We start from the raw sequence: 19,983 nt of genomic DNA, 5'->3' as shown, positions 1-19,983 counted from the left end.
GGGTCTCTCACTTGACCTGTCTTGGCTAGGCTGGCTGCCCAGCAAGCTCTTCACCAGACAACGCCTGGGTGGTGGACAAATGCAGCCATGCTCAGCTTTTTCCTTACGCTTGTTGGGAGCGCTTTCCCCGCTGAGCCCTCTCCAGCCCCTAACTCATCAGTTTCTCTAAACTCATTTTAAAGATCAAACAGGGCACATATGAAATCTACCCAAGGCCGTTCAGGTGACTAGGAACAGAGCTGGGACAGTGAGCCTCTGTGGCTGTGGGACGGTTTTGCTTCCAAATCTGCCACGCATTGTCCCGTGCTCAGGGCAGAGTCTCACACTGAGGTGTTTGGTGTACATTATGTTGACAAGCGTGGATGGTGAATAGAACAGGTACCAAGCCTCGGTGAGTGTGCACAGCCTTAAGCCAACTGTGGAATAACACGAGCCTTGTCTTCTGCTGGGGAAGCCCTTTCTGGACCCAGCCTTCAGCTGAACAGTGGGAGCGAATGAGCTTTGGGTGTAACCTGGGTACCGAGCAGTGAAGTGGGGCAGTTCCTGTCACTTTCTCCTGACAATAAAGATATTTACAAGTGAATCTTTATTTTCCAGTCTCTGTCTTTTCCCCACAGCTTGCTGCTTCCCCCTTTGCCCAAGGAGACATTTCTCCTTGCTGCCTGGGTGGAGCTGGCTCTCTGGTCACCTCTTATCTCTCTCCAATCTGATTGTCAATGCAGGCCCTTCCGCCATATGTATTTCTCCCCGGAACCTCCTCACCTCCTTGATTTTTCTCTGGATATTTTCTTCTTTCTTAATGCCACTCTCAATCTGAGCTTTCTTCTGAATTTGGACACCAAGAGTCACCAGCGGTGACGGCAACAATGAAGCCTAAGAAAACAGGTCATTTGAGCTGCAGAGACGTCAGCGAAAGACTCTCAGAATTTGGTTGGCCTTTTGTTTGGAGAACAGTGACTCTGTGAGCCGGCCTGAGAGAGACACTGGCCCCTTTTAAAGTGGACAGAGTCAGAATGGCATGTTCTGAAAGGGCAGCGTTGATAGCTGAAACTAGGTGTGCCTCAGGCTGGGGCTGTGGGAAGCCTGAGAGCATCTTGGGCACCAGCAGAGTGTCCAGCAGCCTCGGGAAGGAGAGGGCCCAGTGGAAAGCCAGGTGGATCTGATTGGTGGGGAGGGTGAGCAAGGGAAATTGCCCAGGGGGGTGCATATAACCCGCCAGGCAGAAGCAGGAGCCAGGGGCACCTGGGCAAGCAGCCCCAGAAGATGTTCAAGAGGAACTCTGGACAGGCGCTTGGATATAATACTGGACCTGGCGGGGGACTCATCAACACTGTGAGTGATGTCTCTGTCTGATATTGTTTTGGCGTTTGAGTCTCTCTCAATCATGGAAGGTAGAACAGGCAGTGGGATGGAGAAAGAGGTAAAGAAGGAAAGAGAGAGGGAAGGAAAGCAAGAGGAACTTCCGTGTCCTGTTGAGTCAATGATTAATTCACTGGCTTGTTTGAGCAATTTGTGTATGCAGCTGAGCTCAAGGGAATGCCAGAACATAGACAGACTTTCTTTATGGAGTTGGTGACAAGGGATGGTGTGGCTTTGATCACGGAGGACATGGAGATTGAATAATTATTCAGGGTTACACGGGCTTTGCGTTCGTGTGTGTTACTGGCCAGATTGGATCCCAAAGGAAATAGAAAACCTGATGAGCACTTGGACTGAGGGTCACCGGGGCTTGCACCATATTCTCCACTAAGGAGTTTCACAGAGGGTCCTCTCACTGGAAAGAGGGTGAAATACTTCTTTGTACTCCAGCATCAAGGCAGCACCTTTCTCCAGACAGGAAGTAAAACCAGGTACAAACCCAGAGCATTATCATCAATGGTTAATGGTGTAATAAATTCAACCCATAAGCCAATGTGAAGTTCGATTGAGACATCTGTGCGGATGAACATTGCTTAGGTTCTCTGGAGCAAGGTTGTCCACCCAGGGCCATCTCTGTTAACAAACAGGACTCCAGTGGTTCACCTACTGACTGTTTTGTTTGTTTTCTTTGGCTGAAAGTGTCCTGAGACTGCATAGGAGCATGGCCAAGAATAAGGATCCTGGAGGCCGTACCGTCTGGATTCAAATCCTAGTGTCAAGTTCTGCCATTTTCCCTTATCTGTAAATGGAGATGAGTCTGTCAGTCCTTGCCTCACAGAGCTGATGGAGAGATGAGGTTAGGTGGTACAGACAGGCTGCATAAAGTCATAGCTGGCACTCCGCAAAGGACACACTTATGTTATATGTTATAACAGGAAGGTCATCCCAACTAGATGCTGCTAAACATAGGGGTGAGCTAGGGCTGCAAGATGCAGAGAGTAGACCAGGATCCCTGCAGCCACATGGGCAGACGCTACAACCTGCGGCATCGCCATAATTATCTGGAGTCGTTGCAACAGTAGGAACTTCAATTCCATGGGAGTAAAATTACTTAAGAAGATAAGCCAGTGATGTTGCCCTACTTTATTCCTCGGGAGAGATAAAGAAATCCCCCCCCCCTTTCCAGTTTGACTTCTTTTTCTCTAAACCTGATTTCCTTAAAACTGCCTCAGCCGGCGGTGGTGGTGCACGCCTTTAATCCCAGCACTCAGGAGGCAGAGGCAGGTGCATCTCTGTGAGTTCGAGGCCAGCCTGATCTACAGAATGAGATCCAGGACAGGCACCAAAACTATACAGAGAAACCCTGTCTTGAAAAACAAAAAAACAATAAAACCTGCCTCTACCAGAACCGATGGGCCATGGGGGAGGGGTGTGAAAGGAGGAAGTGAGGCCTTGGGAACTGGGTCAACGGTTTTAAAGAGTTTTGCTGCCTCTGTCCTTGGTAGATCTGAAGAAATGAACAGGTGATTTAATCAAAACTTTGTCACTCAGGTTAGGAGGACAAGATAGCTTCTTAATATTAAAAACAAAAAACAAACAAACAAAAAACTGTTCCATCACAAACAGCAAAAAAATGTTTTATTGGGCTTTTGTTAGTCAAAACAATTTCAGGAACAGAGTTCTAAGAACTTCAAGGAGGGCCTATAATCCAAGAAGCTGTATGACGCAATCACACTGTTACACACACGGACTCACATTGCAAAAACGGGATCAGACATTTCTTACAGGGTGTGGAGCAAGCCCTGAGAGAAGTCCTGAGTGACTGTGTTGTTGAAATGGACATGGCATGTCAAGGACACCAGAGCCTGAGACCCATGGAGTGAGGGCAAAACCGCCTCTTCAGGGTGCGGCTCACAGGGAAAGGGCAAAGCCTTCCCTCTGGTCCATGTGTGCAGAACGATAGTGTGTGCAGAACGTGTCTCCATAGCTTCCCGTCCCTGGATGTTTGTGGCCTGAACACCGATCCACTAGAGAGGCTCTTCCTACCAAGGTGAACCCAGGCTTTCCCCTTGAGCCATCTGTATATCCCACACCCTGACTCCTTGTTTTCTGTTCAATCCTGTATAAAATAAACACTCTGACTTCTAGGGGCTAAGGTTTCCCTGTCTGTGTCTGTCTGTCTGTCTTTTCTTTATTCCCTCTCCACCCTTAATCAGATCTAAGTGCCCAGAAGCTGTGTATAGATGCAGCCAATGGTGCCCAAACAAGGACAGAGTGTAAACGTTGGCTGTAGGGGACTCTCCTAGGTCAGATGAGGGAATGCTCCAGGAATAAGTACCTTATACAGACAAAAGGAGTAATGGAAAAGTGTTGGGGATATTTGATCACACTGTGAACCCCGGGTTTGCATTTGCATTAATTAAATAAAATTAACCTTGGATCAGGAGGCTGAGTTAGCAATTAGTTGACAGACAGTAACCACAGAGCATCAGAGGGCATCCAGGAGAGACAGAGAGACACAGGAAGTAGTAGGGTGGGGTTTGGAGTGGCCCAGGTTGTTCTGCTTTGGTGAAGGGGAGGTATGAAGCTTCCATGGACACCAGCAAAGGGAGAGGGTTAGCTAGTTGCTACTCGGCCCCACTGAGCTTGCAGGTTTTCACCCCAGCCTTTGAATCTTAAGTCTTATTCATAATTAGAATGATAGAGATTTAATTAAAGCTATCGTAGGAGCAGTGATAGGGCTGGTTCCTGAGGGAACAGAATTCCCACCAGGCTGGGGCCTGAGCAGCCAGGCCACTGCTAGAGAAGCAGGCTGGTCACTGCAGAGTCGCCAGTGCTGGCTGAGACAGCAGTAGATTAAGACCCAGCCACTGTGCCGAGGTTAAAACAACAGAAAAGAGGATGCGGAGGAAGGGAGAAATAAATGTGAAGAAAGGAATAAGGATAAAGAAACAAAGAAATGGACAAAAGAGAAGTTTTAAGCAGCTGTGTGTAAAACACGCCATTCCCCAGCTGAGATCCCAGGCCACTGAATGGCTGTGTTCTGTGTCGTCTGTTCTTTATTCCCTCAATGCCCCAGTCAAGCTGTTCCCTGGGAGCCGTGAAAAGATACAGTAATTCCTCCTCTTAGTAAGTTTTCATTTCGTAAAGGTTTTATTTGAGTATAATTATTGCAACTGAGATACACAGGCATACAGTTCAACCAATTTAGAGTTCCAGACACTTTGGCAACCACCACTGAGAGCACAGTACATATTCCATCACACCAGGAAGCTCCCTCTGCCCCCTCCAGTGGCTGCCTCTCTCTGTCTCTCTCCTCAGGCCCTTCTGGTTTCTAAGTCACCTTTGTCTTTGTTTAGATTTTCTATGAATGGAATTAACTATCTGCAGTGCTTTCCAGTTTGACATCTGTTGGTTGCTATGTTGTAGTTGAGGTGTGTCTGCCTCGTCAGATGTTTCCACAGTCCGTTCATCTTCATTGCAGCAGAGTATTTCATTGTATGATTGTGTTTTCAGTTTCAGCAACACGTATGACAAAGACTCTCCCTTCTCCATGAATGACTTGGATACCTTTGCACAAATTCCAGCTGGCACTGTGTGCTGGTCTGTTGTTAAGCTTGATTTAATCAATTGATTTTGACCATTGTACCATTATACTGTGAGTTATTTAAGTTTTCTGGGCTTGTGTTTTTTCTTCAAAATCATTTTAGACCTTTGTGGTGGTTTGAATGAGATGACCCCACAGACTCTGGTATTTGAATTCTCAGTTCCCAGTTGCTGGTGCTGTCCAGGAAGAAGTACAGCCTTACTAGACGAAGTGGGTCGCTAGAGGTGGGCTTTGAGAGTTTAAAGCCTTGCTTGGGTCACTTTCTCTGTTTCATGTTTATAATTGAGGATGTTGAGTGCTCAGCTTCCAGCTCTGACTGCCATGTCTGCTGCTGGCTGTCATGCCTCCAAGGCCATGGTGAACTCTTAGTCCTCAGGAACAACAAATAAGCCCTTCCCTAAGTTGCCTTTGGTCACAGCATGTTATCACAGCAATAGCAAAGTAACTACTGCAATATTTTAAATCTTTTGTATCTCTATGCATATGTTAGAGTCAGACTATTAATTTTTCTTCAAGACATCTGCTGGGGTTTTTATGCAGTTTCTATAGAACAAATACATATGCTTATAAAACATAAGTATCTTAAAACATTGCATCCTCCAGTCAATGAACATAGTATATCCCTCGTTAATTTTTCTCAGATATGCTTCAGAGTTTTTAATAGAGAAATTATTCTAGTGTCTTTCTGCTGTTGTAATAAAACACACTGCCCAAAAGCAACTTGGAGGGGGGGGAGGATGGCATCTTTGTTTTATACTTAAAGATCACGGTTTATCACTAAGGGAAGTCAGAGCAGGAACCTGAAGCAGAAACCATGGAGGAATGATGCTCACCAGCTTGCTGGCTTTCTCATGGATTCATGCTGACCTGCCTTATGCATCCCAGGACCACCTGCCTAGGGATGGTGCTGCTCACAGTGGGCGGGACCCTCCTGAGTCAGTTAACAATCAATCAAGACAATGTCCCACAGACATGCCCACAGTCCAATCAGATCTGAGAAATTCCTCAATCTAGGTTTTCCTCTCAGATGACTCTGGGCCATGTTGAGTTGACAAAGCTAACAGGGACAGATGTATCTTATATGTATTTAATTAATAATAAATTTATTCCTGGTTATTTGAAGTTTGTAATGTTATTGTAAAATAGTATTGATTTTTAACCAGGCATGGTGGTGCACACCTTTAACCCCAGCACTCAGGAGGCAGAGGCAGGCAGATCTCTGAGTTTGAGGCCAACCTGGTCTACAAAGTGAGTTCCAGGACAGCCAGGGCTACACAGTGAGACTCTTGTCTTGAAAAACCCAAAAGAAAACAAATGTATTGTTTGTTTTTTAAATTTTAAATAGTTTGTTTTTTAAATCTTCTCGCCATGCCTGCCTGCCATGATGGACTCTGACGCCTCTGGAGCCATAAGCCCAATAAACGTTTCCTCCTGTAAGTTAGTCGTCTTCGGTGCTGGCATTTTATCACAGCGACAGAAAGTGACTGATGCACATGGATGGTTATAGCTTGCTTTCTGTAGTGTGACCCGGATAAGCACATGTAAGGCTAGCGATGTAGATCTGTAGTTTTCCTGATACAGGTGCACAACTTAAGATAAACTGACAAAACAAAGTAAGAGCTCTAATTGTGACAGGATCGACATATCTTTCCGTCTAAAGGTTTGATTGTTGCTGGCCCGGGGAGTAGTTTTTGGGGTGGCTTCAATGGAGTAAAGTATGGAGAGGAAAAGGCTCATGGAACAAGTCATTCAACTCAATTGCTCTCAAAACCACCGGCTTCGGCATCTGATTGGCGCCCAGACTTGCGTGATTCTCCGAACTCTATGTAGTTCCCTCCCTGTCCGCCCCCAACCCTGTTACACCAGAGCCTGGTGACTTCTGTGCATCAGTCTGTTCAGCTCACCCACAGAATGCTAAACTCATTTCATAGGTGAGGAAGCTGAGGCTTAAATTAATCATTTGCTAAGCCAGGTCACATTTAGTTAGTTGTACAGTCTAGACTTTAGTCAGAATTCCAGACACAATTTTGATCACAGTTTTCCAAAAACACTTGTTTGAAAAAAATGAATTTAGGGCTGGAAAGATGGCTCAGCAATTAAGACCACTTGCTGATTTCCCAGAGGACCTGGGTTCAAGTTCCAGCACCCACATGGTAGCTCACAACCATCTGTAACTCCAATTCCAGGGCATCCCATGTCCTCTGGTTTCCATGGGCAATTGGCACACAAGTGGTATGCAGAGATACATTCAGGCAAAACACCCATATACATAAAAATAAGATTTAAAAAACTCAAATCTATTTCCCTACACCCTCTAGACATAGAAATGAGGAATGTAGCCAGGCTTGAGAATTCTTAGCCTGATAAGCAAGAACACTTACATCCATTTATTACCAAAGAACAGGTTGACTGTGGTGATTAATGTCTTGGCTTCTATGGCTAAGTGTGATGGATGCTAAGAAAATCAAGTCCTCTTTAATTTCTTCTTCCCCAAGAGCTGCTGAGAGCTGTGGAACCTGGTGGTTAGGGAAACAGGATTCTATATGGTGGGTTACCCATTGTGAAATGCACACTGGCCACATTACCCTGAATCAGAAGGCTGCACTCTGGCACTCAAGAAGTGGAGATGAGAAGTTCAGAGGTCTCAAGCTGGCTTGGGCTGTATCATGAGTTCAAGGCCAACCTGGACTACATAGTAAGACTGTTTCAAAACAAAACAGAGGGAAGAGAAAGAAGAGAAAAAAAGAGGGGGCGCTAATGCTCTCTGAGGTGCTCCCTGTTGGGGGAATGCATGCCATTCATGTGACCACAACCCACACAAGCCCCCTGCACAGATTCAGATTGCAACCGGCCTGTAATTACACAGAGACCCCAAAACAAAACAAATAAACCCAAGTCCAGCAGTAAACATGTAGAATAAGAAGCCTGGAGAATATCGGCTCCAAAAGTCTTCCCCATCTTCGCCCATCGCAGAACCGAAAGAGGGCAGTGTAGAATAAAGCTTTCCATGTTTTGGAGGCCGCCGAAGCTGGCTGGTCTCACTTTAGGGAGAGCGCGCACCAGGCTGAGATGATGCTGTGAGACACTGAGTCTTCAGATTTTACCCAGGGAGATGCATCTCTGTGTCTTTCACCATGTCAGTTCTCTATAGATTGACCTTTGTCCTTCATACCTTAGACACGTAGGGGTGAGGAAAGTTCTTCATAATCCCTGGTGACAGTCCAAGAAAATATCACTCCTAGTATAAGCCCTCTTCTGGAATCTCCAGTCTGGAGAACGGAATCTGGCAGGGCCTGTCTCCATCAATCAGGGCACCTGAAGGTAACATCTAAAGGGCATCTCCTTCCAAGAACCACCATCTCCTTTGTCTGTGGGTGTTCACCCGTACCGATGGCTCCCTCTTCAGCCTCCTGGAAACCTTCCAACCAAGGCTGATCCAGACTCCTGGGGCGTCACCCTGGGGGAGAACCTAAAGTCACCTTGGGGGAAAGTCAAAGGAACATGGGCATGGGAGACTCAGCATTTGCACCCCTACGAATACTGTTGGCCATGTTTCAGACAAAGAGAACAGTACAGAATCAACTGGTAGTAAGCCTTGGCACAGTCACACGGGCTCTGTGTTGTAAGACGTGCAGGATGAGTGGATGGGTTAATCGTGGTGCCTGCCTTCTTTATTGCCATGACACCTGCTTCTACAGGGCATTGCCCTGTAGTGTGAGGGGACTTGGCTATTCAGGGTTCTGCTCACTGAGCGCCACCACCCCAATGTGAACTGTTTCTAAACTGTGCCAATAATGCTGCTACTCAAAAACAAACAAACAATTAAGGTTCCACATAGAACCATTAGGATGGTGGTGGTGGGACAAATAGACGTCTATCTTAGAAGCTCTTGCTCTATTTATGTGTATTTATTTACTTGTTTCTAGTCTTCCCATTGTTATCTTGTATTGTAGAGAAGCCTACAAGAAATAACGAGCTATGAACGTCCATGCACCAGATGTCCAGAGTTAACAACTGTTCCTATTTTTCTGCTGTGTCTACTATTTTTGCTATTACAGGGCAGGAGAAATGGTTCAGTGAAGTGTCTGCCCTGAAAGGATGATGACCCCAGTACCTCTGCAAAACCCAGCTGCAGCAGTCCGAGTCTGTGATAGCAGTGCTGGAGAGGCCAAGGGGGAAGCTCACTGGTCGGGGGGCCTGGGCAGTGGTGGTGCATGCCTAAGGACAGCCTGGTCTACAGAGCAAGTTTCAGGACAGGCTCCAAAGCTACACAGAAAAACCCTGTCTCCAAAAAAAAAAAAAAAAAAAAAATGTGTAGGGAATGATGGAGGAAGTCACAAGTCACCAAAGGTTGACCTCTGACCTCCACATTACATGTGCCCATATAGGTGCATACACATTCAAAGAACATACAAAGTAAATTATGGGCACCGCTGTGGTAATGTGGGGACAGCATCACCATGTGTCTCAGGAGAGCATCAAAAACCCACGAGAAAGCTTGTTCCCTCTTGGGCACGCATCACATTGGCCACTTCACTAGTGATCATTGCCCAGTTTCTGGCATTCTTCTGTATGTGTGCAATGCCCTCTCCAGCCCCCCCCCTTCTTCTCAAGGTCACCCTGATGGCTAAACCTTGAGTTGTAGTTAAACTGGGGCTAATTGTTTTTCCTAAGAAGCCTGCCCTCACTGGCATTGAGGACATCATAGCATACAAATCTTAAAAGGTCTTATAATAGAAAACCCTGAGCCAGATATTGGGGTGAAAGCTGAAAGATCAGAGAAGCAGAGCAAGCCAGCTACAAGTTCTTACCTCTGCGAAATTCTCAGTCTAAAGAGAGTGAGTTTCTGTCTCCTCATGACTTATATACCTTTCTCTGGCCAGCCATCACTTCCTGGGATTAAAGGCATGTGTGCTTCCCAGTACTGGAATTAAAGCTGTGTGCCACCACTGCCTGGCTCTCTTTCTCTCCTATACTGGATCAATCTCATGTAGCCCAGTGTGGCCTTGAACTCAGAGAGATCCAGACAGATCTCTGCCTCCCAAGTGATAGGATTAAGGGTGTGTGCCACCACTGCCTGACCTCTGTGTCTAGTCTAGTGGCTGGCTCTGCCCTCTCATCCTCATGCAAGTTTATCAGGGTACAAGTTTATTAGGGTACACAATATATCGTCACAGGGTGCCATGGAAAGCAAGTTGTAGTGATATAAAGATTAAGGTCTGAGTTTGGAAGGTGTCTGTTAAAAGGTCATCTTTCCACCTTGTCAAGTCATCAAGAGGCAGGATCTTGGCTCTGTGTTGTCTGGCTTCCACCAACCAGCCTTGAATACTTGTGACTTCTGTGGAAGATCCTCAACCCAGCCAATCCTTCTATTCACAGTGACAAAGTGATGGCTGCCCCACTGTTTCTCTGGCCACTGTGACACAATGCCTGGTGAAGCCAGATAAGGTGGTTAGGGTTTCTTTTGTCTCAAGGCTCAGAGGATGTGTTGTCATGGTGGGGAACAGAGAGCTCTGTCTGTGGGGGCACATGCTGGGCCCTGGCTTGTCATAGTGTTGGGAGTCTAAGAAACAGAGCCAGACCCAAAGTAGGTGGAGCGCTCTCCCTCAAGGCTGCTCCCTAAGCCGTGTTGAGCAGAACCAGAACCACTCAAATCAGCAATCACAAAAGCAACAGCCAAATTGGTTAATGGAGGCAGTTATTGGCTGTTGTGAGCTGGGGGTGTAGCTCAGTGGTAGAGGACTTGCCTGGTGTATCCTGGAGTGCACACTTGATCTTCAGTACCTGCCCCACCATTATTATTGGTTGTTGGATATAAATGACAGCAATACCATAATGGTGACTGTCCAGCAGCAGCACAGTGCCACAGCGTACCTGAGATTTTAAAGACATGACAGTGATGGGCAAGACAGCTCAGTGGGTAAAGTTTGCCACCAAGCCTGATGACCTGAGTTCAGTCCCTGAGACCCAGTGATAGAAAGAGAGAATGGGCTCCAACAGGTTGTTCTCTGACATGTGTGTGTGTGTGTGTGTGTGTGTGTGTGTGTGTGTGTGTGTACCAAATAAAATTCAGAAATAAAGAAGTGATAGGGAGAGTGTCTGAAAAGAGGGCTGGAGATGGAGCACAGCGGATGTTGGTGTCACTCATTTTTGTATTTTTAAGTTTGGAGAGCCATCAGACAAAAGCACCCTAGTGACCACTGTGCTAACCCACCCCACCCATCACATGCCAGGGCTCGAGGGAAGCCCAAACAGAAGCCTTACATCGGGATCTGTGCTCCATCCTTCAGAGACGTCACACAGCGAGAGGCATTGCTGAGTCACAGACCCCCCTCCTCCTCAGCCATTAGGTGAAGTACCCCAAGAACAGCACGGCTTCAGATCAAAAGCTAAGGGGCCCCACAGATGAGTAAGACAGCACTTCTTGGGGGGTTTTGAGTGATGTGTTGCATGCTGGCTGCCTAGGCAGGAAGGACACTTTCCCCCACCCCCACACCCCTGTTTCTACTGTCCCTCTTCAATGTTCACGCACTTGACTGTCTCCATCACATGTGAGCTCCTGAGACGCGGCAAGGACCGATTTCCAAATCTCTCTCATCTCACCGTGAGCTGCCCCATGATAGGCAAATGTCCTTTGAGTGACATGAAGGAAAGGAGGAGGAAAATGGAATGGCTTTGGTTTCCTCCCCACCCCTTCTGTAAGCTAAATGGTGAGCCGACTTCACTCTAATTTCTCTGAGTTGCCCCTGGATCTGAGGTGAATGGACCCGGCCAATTTCAGGATCAAAGGAAGAATACATTTTATGTTAAGAAGAGCCAAGAAGGATGTTTGTGAACCACAGAAGAGAGAGAGGGGGGACAAAGTGGGAACTGTCCTCAATTGAAGAAGTACTTCAAGCAAGAGTATTGTGATAAAGGGCTAAGCTGTATGGTTCAGCCACAACCACAGGTCCTTCTACAGTTGTCCTCCTAAATGCAAGGGCTTGTGTGATCACCTTATGACGAAGGACTACCTGTAAGCCCGTGTTTCAGAACCATAGCCACAAACCAGCCAGTTCCTGCCTTCCAAGGCAGCAGTGTTCAGCATCCATTAATCTGCAGTTGGCTCTTCTTGACATTCTTGGGCCCCTCCAGGTTTCTCTACCTCATAACTGAAGTTGTGTGGCAGGGAGAATTATTGCTTGTCTACATCAACTATCCCTTCCCGGGGTGTATTGTGAAATAAATAGAGGAGGAAACTAGATCCAATTTCTAGGCAGGAACTCTCCCTGAATATGGATGCCTTCTGAGATCAAGGTGGAGTTAGAGTGGGCCTTCTCCCATCAGGTGGACTAACAGTTGGTGAGTCTTGGATGTCAGGCTGTCTTTCTTTGAGACTTTGACATATGATGTGGCTAATGCAACCCAGGGCTGGCAATCGCCTCATGGTGAGCTGAAGATATGTTCTGGACAATGCCTCTGGCATCTTCAGTATTCACTCTTGCTTTTGATCTCAGAGTTCACGTTTTCAGGAGCTTCTGGGTTTGTTATTGGCCCAGTGGCTGCAAGAGATTCCTCCTTTCTGATGCTGTTCACCCATCACTGAGAGGCCCCTGATTTATGATCCTGAACCCCAGAGCTTCAGCAAGGTCCACAGAGATGGACTGTCACCTGGCCTTGAGAGTTAACTTGGAAGGAGTAGGACTGGAGGAGTAAACGGGTCATCACATGAAGGTTCCGAAGGTTTGACTGTGTGAGAGCTAGAAAATGGTTTTGCATGTGGTGACCTGCTGGCGCCTCTATCGGGAAGGGATCTGGTCGAGGCCAGAAATCATTCAGGGAAGCATTTCTAAATCATAGCAGGGAGAGACTTGTCAGAGCATCAGTAACCAAGCAGCCCCAGGGCCCAACTTGCATAGCAGACTCATTACAAAAGCTGGGTGTCTCTGGAGAGTCACAGGAAAGTTCTGTAAAAAGCAGAGGAAAGATGGCTGGGTTGTGCATTCACAGTGTGGGTGATACTTGCCTAAGTCTTATAAATCAAAAGTGGACATTCACCGTTAAAAATACCTCCTATTTCTAGGCTAGTGAGAGGGCTCCCTGGGTAAAGGTGCTTGCTGCCAAGCCTGATGACCTAAGTACAGTTCCGCAAGCCCACATGGTAGAAGGAGAGAGCTGACCAAGTTGTCCTCTGACTTCCACACCTGTGATGTGACATGTGCTTATGCGCATGTACAACCGAATAAAGGACAAAAATCTAACAAAATCCCAAATTTCACTCTCTATTAAAGATTTAGTTTTAGTTATATGTGTGTGTGGCTGTATGTAGGTATGTGCACATGGATGCAGTGTCTGCCCTTAGGGTCAAGAAGAGGGCGTCATATCCCTTGTACCTGAAATTATAGGTCATTGTAAGTCACTGCTCATGGGTTCTGATAACCTAACTTCCATCTACTGCAAGACCAGTTCTTGCTCTTAACCACTAGACTGTCTCTAAAGCCCCTCTTTTCTTTAAAAGAAAAAAAAATGTGTGTGTGTGTGTGTGTGTGTGTGTGCACGCATGTGTGTGTGCCAGCACACTCACCTGTGCGTGTTTTCATAGAGGGAAGAGGTCGATTTTCATTATCTTCCTCTATCACTTTCCAATTATTTTTTAAGATACTGAACCTACAGCTGGCCATCTCAAGACTGGGTCTCTCACTGAATCTGCAGCTGGCCATCTCAGTGAGACTGGCTGGCCAGCAAGCTTCCTCTGCCTTCTCCCCCATTCCCTCCACCAGCACTGGGGTTACAGGCACATGCTACCATGTCCAGCTTGTATTCTGGGGATCCGAACTCAGGTCCTCACACTGTAGAGCACATTCCCGCTGAGCCCTTCCCTCAGTGTAGGTGTTACTTCCTTTACATCTGTTCTATCAACTCTTCCAAAGCTCTTGCTTTGTGTCTGAGTACTTTACGAACATTGGTTCAATCTTTCTGACAACCCTATGGTATGGCTCCCACAGTAATCATTTTTCTATACTTGATGGCAAACCAACAGTTGTATTATCCAGTGTATATGACATCTCCTAGACCTAGGCTTCTGTGGCTTACAACAGCACATTTTGGGGCTCAGTGTTTAAAGCATTTGCTGTGTGTGAGGACTGAAATTCAGATCCCCAGAACCCACATAAATGCTGGATGGGCATAGTGACCCACTTGCCATTACAGCTCTCAGAAGCCAAAGCCTGCCAGCTCATCTGAACTGGTGAGCTCCAGGTTATGTGAGAGACCCTGCCTCAAAGAATAAGATGGAGAACAATGGAGGAAGACAGCCAACATCAAGCTTTGGTCTCCATATACATGCTCACACATGTGCATGCTCACTCACGTGCACACTCACACCACACACACTAACGTGCACATTCACACACCATTCACACAGAATCACACTTTCCTTAGGGGAGATCCAGAATGCCTCAGCACTAGCTCTCTTCAGTGTGGACACAGGCTGTCACCCAGGATCTGAAGCCACTGCTCTAAATACTGGAATAGGCTTTTCTGGTGCTTCTGACCCTACAGACTCAATCAGAGCCATTAGAATTTCTCTCAGTGGTTGCTCCATTCAAACTCCATTAAGTTAGCCCCTTAATTTGTGGATTTTCCTTGGCTTAGGTATAGCTGGCAGTTCTCCGGAGCTTGTATCCTCAAACACAAGTCCAAGCACAGCACATGGTGATTACACCCAGCCTGGGAAAACATGCATCTTTTCTTGACACAAACCAGATTTCTGTGGTGGGAAACTTGTTATATGGCCAGCACTCTGTATCTATGCTGTGTGTATCCACAGACTCAACCAACCACATCAACAATATTCAAAACAGAATTGCGTCTGTACGGAGCACATGCTGACTTACCTTGTCACCATCCACAACCAACCAGCTTGACAACAATTTAAACGGCATCGGTATCTGTTGGGTACTACAAGTCTTCTAGAAGTGATTGAAAGTACATTGGAGGATGTGTGGGAAGGAGATGCAAATAATAGTATTTTCTACTATACGGACCTGAGATTTTTTTAGGATTTGAGCATTTGCAGGGGACCCGGAACAGAGCATCCTCCAGCCTGAAAGCCCCTAGTAAATGACTGCAGGAGAGTCAGCGCAGATCTGAGTGCTCCCACCCTGGGTGTCTGGCTTAGCTCTCACAGGGTTATGCTCCCAACCTAGTTTATTTTTTGCAACCCTTGAAGAATTGAGAGGGAGCCAGCTAGGGCCAGAGCGGCCAGAAGAATGAGCTGTAGGTCACCAACTGGACTTGCTTGTCTCTTAAGGGTTTGGGGGTATCAGAGCAGAACCCATACTTGTCTCTTGATAATGTGATTCAAATATGGTAAAATGGCACCTGGGAGAGATGGGTGAACCTGAGGGGTTGATTATCCCTTTTGTTGCTCTGGAACAGACTATGTGGCAGCCTCACCCAGCAAACTGCTGCTCTACTTCTGGCTGAGCCCTGTCTGAGGGGCTCTGTTTGTCAACGCATCTCCACCATCCCCAGTCCGAGGCCTCTTCCCAAAGCCACAGAACCTCCAAGCGAGCCAACATTTCCCTCGTAATCATTTCCTACATAAAATCAACAAGGGGAAAATGCCTCTTTAAGCACATGTCGGGATGATTACGTCTCTCCTTGACAGGGAATTATCAACGACGGCCCTGGGGCTCCTAAGACTGGAGAGATCATAAATCTCTGATTAATGGGGTAGGACAGATTGTTGATATTCTCGGAATTCAATCTTCTAACCTCAGAGCCATGTTTACAGCTCATGGACTCACAGCTTCAGAAAAGAAAGGCCTGTTTTGTGTGCTTGGTTATTAGGAGATGGCTCCAGAGCAAGGAAATCAGCCAACATGCCTAGTGGGGTAGCCTAAACCAGAGCATGCATTTTACACAATGATTTAGGATGTAAAGCCCCAACAATGCATGAAAATACTCTGGCTTCAATATTCTACCCATAGTACCTGTCACTGAGCCTAGATGGAGCCCTTCAGGGGCCTCTGTGGTTCACTTTGCAAACCATTGTGGGGCTGCCCTCCTTCTAACAACCACAGAGAATATAACCTGTCCACCCCTGACTGCCACAGTCTATTTCTTTCTTTATTTCATATATAAATACATATCTATGTATGTATTTATTATATATATTTTCCCCATAAATGAGTGACTGAAACACAGAGCTCTTTATGAAACACGACTCCCCTGAAGAATGATAACATTTCGTTCTGCATTCTTTGGCGGCACCCAAGTCCATGGTTAGACAGAGGTGACCACTTTCATTTCCATCACTGTGTTATGGCTGCAAAAACCACACTGTATTATAACTTTCCTCATTCTACAGAAAAGCTACATGAAGAATAGAAACAAATAACTCACCCCAAATTGCCCACGAATCCAGGGTTATTAGGATTCCCAGGCCAGTGGGCTCACCACAAAACTACGCTCCTTGACAAACAGACTGTGGAGACAAGCCAAGTCTCCATGCCAAACGCTCACTGTCTGCTGCCCAGGTGGAAAGAGGCCAGGTGTAATTTGTTCATGGGAGAGAGCACAGCCTGAGTAGGAGGTCAAGGATATTTTAGAGATAAGGGCGAAAGCATTCTTTAGAGAATGTGGGTCATCACTTATAATAAAATTGATGGGGCAGTACTAAATCCAAAGCGACACACAGGCTGGAAGCTATCCATGGTGGAGGATGGATGGGTGGACGAAGGGTGGGGCTGTGCACAGTGGGGGCGGGGCGTCCTCTTCTTGGGCAGGAAGAGGCCTAACCTAGAATGTGGCCGCAGATCATGCTGGAAGCAGAATTATGAGATGAATGTTCAGTCCTTCTTCCTGTGGGGCTGCCTCTTTCTTTGGACAACTTCCTGACTCTGTGTCCCTCCTAGTGACTCGGATGGTTTTAGTGGGGGACACAAAGTAGGTTCACCCCACCCTCCTGTCCTGACGAAAGCCCTCTTTTCCCAGATCTCCCTCTCTCCTCCAGTAACCCACCCTAGTCCTGTCTCCTTGGTGATTCTGTTTCCCTCTAGAAAAATTTCCCTCAGTGCAGTGGGTCATTCAGAGGAAGCATCCCTGGACCAGGGATCATGAAAGTGTAGTCATTCCTTCAAAATCAGCTGACTCCAGGGACTGTCAAAGACACTGACTCAGTTTCCTTCCCTGTCAAGATAATGAAATATCCTGACAAAAGCAACTTCAGAGAAAAGCTTTATTTGGCGACAGTTTGAGGTCTATCATTTCAGGGAATTCAATGCAGGAACTTCTCAGCTAATCATGTCATAACCAAGAGCAGGAAGAGAACAAATACAGGCATGTGTTCCTGTGCTCAGGCCCCTCTCTCCACCTATACAATCAAGGACCCTGCCTAGGGAATGGTGCCACCCACAGTAGGCTGGTCTTTTCCCATCAATTAATGTAATCAAGACAGTCCATTGCACACACACCACAGCTAAGCGAATCTAGATAACTCCTCACTGAGACTCTCTTCCTAAGCAATTCTCTATTGTGTCGTGTTGACAATTAAAACTAACCAGGTGCTCAAGACCCTTGAATAAAATGTAGTATCTGCACAGAACCTACATATCTGTGTAAAGCACCGCTGGATATCTTACAATATGATGTAAACATCATGTAAATGTAAATTGCTTAGGAAATATTAAACAAGAGAAAAGTCCTTTCATGCTCAATAGACATGATTTTCTTTCCAATACTTTCCATCTGTGGTTGGTTGAATCAACAAGTACAGACACTATGGCTACAAAAAGCAACATGTCGTCACTAGAATGTAAGGACCATGGAAGATGACATTCTGCTTCTGAGTTGAAAAACAGGACTTTGTAGCCAACAATGAACTTGGAAAGCCAGGCTTTGTTCAGGCATACCAAGATCCAGGCTCAGAGAGCTAACCCATAAAGTTATGATCTGAAGAAAGGAGGGAGTGACACCCGGCTCTTTCCAGGCCTGGAGGATTGTGGGACACAGCTAGTCAACAGGAAAAGTGATTAACAGAGAGGTATGTGGGTCTCGCTGTGCCTCTCTGGGCTGAGACTGGAGTGGGAAAGGTGTGTGCTGAGTGGAAGAGAATCAGAAGGTGCAGAGTTCACAGTGTGCTTTCTACTGAGGCAACACCACTGTGCTGGTGCCTTCTCACACGTGGGCCCCGAGAAACGGAGAGGGTGAACGGTATGAGGTAGCAGAGTGCGGCTCTAGACTGGGGCCATCAGAAGCTCAGCTGAAGTGCAGATGGCGCTGTGGAAGGAGCCACACGATCAGATGATGAGCAGAAACACACACGGCAGCTGTGGCGGCATTCCGAAGCTTCCCCTTCCAGACTGACCGAGAGCCACTAGCCCTTCAGTCACTGACATCAGCTGACCAAGTCTCCTCCAGAGGGGAGCATCCACAGTGTGCTCATCAGGGTCCTTGTCTCTGGTTGCCTTCCCCAATGCCTGGGGCACATCAGCTCTCCCCAGCCCCCACCCAGACACCACCTTGGAGGGGGAAATGGGACATTGCCATCCAAAGGGTAATTGTGTCATGCTTAGTGACAGATTGTGAAGAGTGACTTTGAAGATGGGAAAGCTGCCTAAGTAGATAAGACCAGTACAGCACACAGGTTGAGTCAACTGATGACATCACACAGCAGAAAGGCCACGATCCTTGCCTCTGCCTCACCAGTGGTGATCCTGGTAGAGACAGACATCCACGTTCGTCAACCAGTTTGTTCTAGAATCATGTTCCTGAATTTGAATATTCATCAAGAAAATGCCCACAGTCACGTCTGCAGGCCAATCTGATAAGGCAGTCCCCTCAGCTGAACTCACTCATCCCACGAAACTCTAGCTTGTGCCAAAACTAACTAGCTCGCTGTGACCGTGAGAGGACACAATGACACCAGAGACACGGGAAACAGTACGGAGGATCCCCTGAAAGTCAAAGACAGACACAAACCCAGAACTTCTGCCTCAGAGTGTCTATCCTAAAGAACTGAAATTAGGAGCCCAAAGGAATGTTCACACTCCAGTATTTATCACAACATCATTCACCATAGGCAATCTGGATGTTCACTAGCAGATGGACAGATAAGGAAATGTGGTGCATATGCACAATGGAGCCTTATTCAAATCCAGGAGGATGCTCTGCCATGGGTGATGATGTGGGTGGGTCTAGATGCCTTATGCCAGGTGAAATGAGAGCATTGCAGAAAACAAATACCCAATGATTTCACCTATATGGTTATCTCAAATAGTCAAATCCATGGAACATTTCAGAGTTGGGGAGCTGGAGAAGAAGAGTTGATATTTGATGCACGTAAAATTCTGAGTCTGTAAGACAATTATGTCCTAGAGAGCTGAGTGTTGTATCTCTAATTAGCAATACTTTTAACGATTAATTAGATTTTTGGCAAATCTCATATTAAATATCTTTACCACAAAAAGGAAGGAAGGAAGGAAGGAAGGATCAGTAGAAGCTACTTATTTGTTACTTTCCCATTGCTTTGAGAAAATACCTGATAAGAAACAATTAAGGGCCACAGTTTGAAAGAAGAGTCTGGATGATGGGGAAGGGATGGCTGCAGGGTCATGAGGCCAGAGCCCATCAACAGTCAGGGAGCAAGCTGCAGGCAGAAGGGGAGGCTAGATCCACCCTCCAAATCATCCACTTCCTTCTGCAAAGTTCTACCTTCTAAAGGCTCCACAGCCTTTCAAAAACAGTGCCATCAGCCAGGAGCCAAGTGCTCAACACATGAGCCCATGGGGACACTTCTCGCTCAACCCACAACAGGGTGAGATTCCATTTATTGAGACTTTCAGGAGGGTAGCTGTGGGCAAGGAAAGAATCCAGGTGCCTTGCACCTTGCACCTGAGAATCCATCCTAAGTGCAGCATGGCTGGTCACCCAGTAAATGTCACTAGCCATCCACAGATGCCTGCTCAAGGATGCGAAAGATGAGGGAAAGAGGACAAGGCCGTGTCATAGAAGGGACAGAGCCAGTCTTTGTC

General features: G+C 46.7%; 1 protein-coding gene across 3 annotated transcripts in view; it reads left to right on the top strand.

Moving 5' to 3' along the window:
• Positions 1-1,006: 1,006 nt before the first annotated feature.
• Cldn14 (claudin 14) overlaps positions 1,007-19,983 on the top strand; it is an 87,788-nt gene continuing 68,811 nt past the window's right edge. For all 3 annotated transcript variants that reach the window (XM_036204191.1, XM_036204193.1, XM_036204190.1), the window contains exon 1: positions 1,007-1,332. The gene's annotated coding sequence lies outside the window, so the exon portion shown is untranslated. The remainder of the gene's footprint in view (positions 1,333-19,983) is intronic.

This window comes from Onychomys torridus, chromosome 12, assembly GCF_903995425.1.
Source record: "Onychomys torridus chromosome 12, mOncTor1.1, whole genome shotgun sequence".
In the NCBI taxonomy this organism is placed as follows: Eukaryota; Metazoa; Chordata; class Mammalia; order Rodentia; family Cricetidae; genus Onychomys; species Onychomys torridus.
This window is presented reverse-complemented; position numbering and strand designations above follow the sequence as displayed.